Source organism: Lactuca serriola, chromosome 4, assembly GCF_051521515.1.
Source record: "Lactuca serriola cultivar US96UC23 chromosome 4, Lser_US96UC23_V15, whole genome shotgun sequence".
Taxonomy (NCBI): domain Eukaryota; kingdom Viridiplantae; phylum Streptophyta; class Magnoliopsida; order Asterales; family Asteraceae; genus Lactuca; species Lactuca serriola.
In genome coordinates, this window is record NC_136411.1 from 338990288 (window position 1) to 338995458 (window position 5171).

Consider the following 5171-nt stretch of genomic DNA (forward strand, 5'->3'; position numbering starts at 1 on the left):
GCGGTAAGATGGCTTTAATCTTATACATACATACGTATATATATATATATATATATATATATATATATATATATATATATATATATATATATTATTAACTTATAATATTATAAGTATAAGGGTTGAATTTTAACTTTTAAAATTCTAAGGGTTGGAACTAAAGTTTAAATCAAGACTTTACTTGTTCCAAAACTTGAGGGCAAGTTTTGTAAACTTTCAAAACTTTTCATTTCTTGTAACTTATGAGTTTATTAGGGTATTAAAAATGAAGACTCTTCATTTTATAACCCATGTGTTCTTTTAATGGTTTTTAAACAAAGTGACTTTTGGTTTTCCATAACTTGAGGACAAGTTATGGACTCCATTAAAACACATAATGATTATGAATTAATCTACCACATAGGTTACAAATAATTCCTATGATCATCTAAACATCATAAGATCAAGAACATGAATATGGACATTTTCATGAATCAAAAATTACATTTAAAACTTTGTAATTTTGATAATTTGTTGTTGTAAATGGATTCGCAAAGACATTACAACATCTAAAACAGGTTTTCAAGTACCAAAACGGTTTAGGGTAATGTTTCTAGTCCATTTCCAGCGACTAAAGTCGAAAATCTGCATTCTGAGGCTCCTACTCGCTGAGTGAATGAACCTACTCGGCGAGTAGGTTGAAGATTCACATGAACTCGGCGAGTCCCCCCATGGACTCGGCGAGTTCATCACTCAGATTGCAAAAATATCGACTTTTTCAACTATTTAGCACAAATAACAAACAAACAAGCCTAGGCTCTGATACCACTGTTGGGTTTTGAGCATTCTAACACTTCCTAAGTGTACATGCAACCCTAATAACCTTGGATCTATGTTTGTCTAATTATCATGCAAAGTTGATTTCCAAGGCTATGATCCTATTTAGCATACATGGGGAACAATTCTAACTTGAATAATAGATAGAATTACATACCTTGTTGCTGTAAGTGTTCCTTGAAACCTTGTGAGCCTAGCACATCAAGTGTGATGCCTCAAATGCTTCACACAACACCAAATGCAAAGTATAAACTTGAGAGAATACTCTAACACACTCAAAATCGGCCAAGCCCTCTTGTTTCTCTAGTGTAGCCGATTTTGGGGAGAGACATGGTCCTTATATAGTGTGTTGCATTAGGTAAAACCCTAATGTAACATGACTCTTCATTTCTCAATCCATGGGTTAACTCCATGGAGCATCCTACGGGTGGAACCCAACTTGATAATCCATGGAGTCTTTTAGCCCGCTATATAAGATATGGAAGATTTACATAATCTACCCATATATTTAATTAGTTATTCTTTTGATCACTTAATTAATTCTAAATTAATTCTTGATCAAAACTAATTAAATAATATTATTAATATATTAGAACTTATAATATATTAATAAACCATATGTGTTATTTCTCTCATTTAGTTTATCCAATTGCATGGTGCCATGCAACCCAAATGGACCATGCCGGGTCGGGTCAAGTATTTACCAGAAATAGTTATGGACTTAGACACCTTATCCAACACAATTTTGCTAAAGTGTTCATGAGTACTCCTGGAATAAGATTCGAGTATTGGATTCAACCCACGCTCATCTAATCACTTCATGGATTTTATCACGAGTGATTGTGAGAAGATAATATCTTATATTCTTGAAACGGAGACATGTGAGTTGTAGTTGCGAGTCGGTTGCACATTGACATATGTAAACGCACTAGTAACTTGGATGTTATAAAACATATTGTTGTGTGTAATTTGATAAGTAAGTACAAGCAACCATTTGGGTCGAAGTTTAACTGTTCCTTTTACCCCATGTGGATAAAAGCGATATCTTTGGGCCCCTCGATGATTTAGTGGTGACACCCCTAAGTAATTGGCCAAGTCTAGACTGATTTGATTTGTTTAATTAGTCGATCGTCATAAATTGGAAATCGGGAAACAACAGATAGACAGAGAGAATGATTATAATCCATGTCTCAGTCCATATAATATCTAGAATGGAGGAATATATGATCTCTTATCTAATGGACACGTCATTGACTGGGTCAGAGTTCGACATCCACTTTTAAGAGCTACGATTACTAGTCGGGTTGTGGAGTCATACTTGCAATATTAGTTATTAGACTTATCTAAGTGGGAGACTATTAGATTAGTGTCTAAGTCCATAACTATAATTGGTATGTACTTGACCCAATAGTAGCATAGTCCATTTGGGTTGCATATCACCAGGACAATTTGATAGGATGGACTTTTGAGAAGAGGTTATTTATGATTTGCTAATATATTATAAGTTCTAATATATTAGTATGAAATCATATTATTTAATTAGTATTGATCAAGAATTAGTTTGGAATTAATTTTGTGATCAAAATAGATTAATTAAATAAATGGAGATTGATTTGGTAAATCATTCATTCTTATAAAGTGGGCTTGTGATCCATAGTTCTTTATGTTGGGCTAAACCCATGTGGTGAACCATGGATATACTCCATGGAGGTTAAAACCCATGGAGCCTAAGGAATGTGGAAAGTCATGCACATTAGGGTTTGCATGGTGTAACCCTAATTAAGCCACACTATATAAGAAACTCCTTAGCCTCCAAAATTGTGGACTAGTTCTTGAAAGATCGTTGAGCCAATTTTGGTGTGAGGATATTCTCTCAAAAGTCATCATTTGTCCAAAGGTGTGTTGTGATTTCATTTGAGGCATTCATACTATTGGTGTTAAGTTCTTAAAGGCCAAAATTACAAGGTACAACAAAGTGGTAATTCTATAACTCATTTCTATGATCTTTATGTTATTTGCATGCTAGTTGTAGGCTTAATACTTTGGAAACAATATTGCATGTATAATTAGAGAAAACATAGATCCAATGCATCTATAGTTGCATGTACACTATAGGAGTGTTAGAATGCTCAAAACCCTTCAATATGATGGGGTGTTTGTCTTCCGGGTCAGATTTATGTGCAGTCACTACTTTCTTAGTCTGATTACGTCTCATTGAAGGGAGGGAAACAAAAGGCTTTTGGTGCAATCGTTTTGACTACTTTTTGGTGTCTTTGGAAATTTTGAATTGTATTTTTTTTGAAGGTCGATCTCTAAAAATTATTTACTTTTTGATGATGTGATAGATAAGACATTTTTTGGAATTCAAATAGATATAGCAAAACTAAGTTAGGGTGTAATGTTTGGCTTCAAAACCTTACCTTAGTTCACTTTTATTGTAATGATTTCTTTTCTTGCCTCTTATTAGTTCTAATACAATTTTGCGGTTCCAAAAAAAAAGTTTAGAGCAAATAGATAAAGGGTTTAGACTTGCTATAAGTTAAAACAAATTCTCTCTGTACTTCCGTATATATGTTAATCAATGTCAAATCAGTTCTTGTATGTCCCCATTGCTTGTTTCTATCTTATTTCTTTCCCAAATACATACAGACATTACGATTGATAGAAAAGTTTTTTATAAACTTTTTAACTTCACTTATTTCATAATTTATGTTTATAAATATTCTTACTACATAATTTTATTCACTCATAACATATAATATACAGAGACAAAAATTTTAACATACACACCACAAACTGAAGTCATTCTGGCGAGATCCGAAAAACATCACAAACTTGAAACACGGGCAAAATAACAAGTGAAAAGAAGAAAGAAAACCCGTTTAACCATTAATCAAAAAACGATGAAGTCCGACGCATTTTTCCTCAAAAAGCTACTTTAAGACTTATAAATAGAAATTTTCTTTTAAAAAGCTACTTTTAAAACTTTTACTAATCCATGAAAAATGAAGTTGGAGATAAAATCAATAAACGTGTGCGTAAGGGAAGGTTTGGTGATCACCAATCGATCAAGTGGTAGAAGTTAGAAGTCGTATCAACATTCTCTACCTTCACGCGTGGGCCTCTTAGTCTTAAAAACACTATTAATTAACATAAATATGGCTATGTCAATTCATGTCAATATTAAGATAAGTACTATATGCTTTCACCAAATAAAATATTTATTTGACCATGTTCCTTGATATTAAATTATTTTATTCAATTCATTCTAGATTCATGCAACATTAATATGGTAAGCTTTTGATATATACGTATATGTTTATTTGGTTATTTATTTATTTATGTGTGAACACTAAAGTCCCCTTTGAAAGTCACCATATTCACACCTCATTTTTTTTGTCATCTATAAATCACCATCTTCATTTTATCTTGTTGTATATCTCTCACTCCAACTCAAGAACCATGTCTAGAGCCAACATCCTCTTCTTTACTCTCCTCCTTGTTCTCTTCTTTACGATGTCATCTGAGGCACGTTCGTTGCCTGCTCTACCTCATGTCACCACCTCCACCACTACAGTCGCCACAAACACTCAAAACAAGGTAGGACACCTCTTGAACTCTTTTTTTTATCTACATGACTTCATATTGTTAGTATGTTATTTAAGAAGTTTGTTTTCTTGTAGGGAGTTGATGAAGAAAATTGTGAAGGAGTTGAAAAAGAAGCATGCTTGATGAGAAGGATGCTTGATGCTCATCTTGACTATATCTATACTCAAGATAAAAACCCTTAGAGAGAGTCGATTATGTATGTCACGGTTTTTATATCGTTAACTTTGTTATACCTTTTGTGGTGTTTAGTTTACTTAGACACCCTTGAATAGCATGTAGTTTGTGTACATTAAAATGGATACTATATGAGTCGACGAGTGTTTCAATTTAAATTCCATTTTAAATTTCAAGACTATGAACATAGTTCGTAGATGTGTTAAAGATTTTTAGACTCTTTTAGCAGTATCGATACTATTGAACCATTGACCCTTATAATTATTCTTTGTGTTGAATATGGTCGTATGCAAATCAACTAGTCGTGTCAAACGTCTTCTAGATTACATTATTAAACAATAGTCGCAAGTCATAATATTATTTATTTAGAAAAAAAATTTAAGATGCGAAAATATTAAATTGTACATAAACAAATTCTAAACCGTTTTTTTACATCATGAAAAGTGAAAATACAAACAGCATATTATTATTTCTATTTTTTTGGTATGATTTAAAATTGTAAATGTAAAACTTTCAATCAAAAAAAAAATTGCAAAACAATATCAACAAAAACTAGAAAACAGAAAATATAT

The 5171-nt window shown here is 32.2% G+C and overlaps 1 long non-coding RNA gene across 1 annotated transcript; it reads left to right on the plus strand.

Annotated features, from left to right (window-relative positions):
• The first annotated feature begins 4013 nt into the window (after positions 1-4013).
• LOC145100725 (uncharacterized) lies at positions 4014-4775 on the plus strand. Its single transcript, XR_013705218.1, has 2 exons — positions 4014-4416; positions 4500-4775. It is a non-coding gene; the product is annotated as an uncharacterized LOC145100725 (long non-coding RNA).
• The last annotated feature ends 396 nt before the right edge of the window (positions 4776-5171 follow it).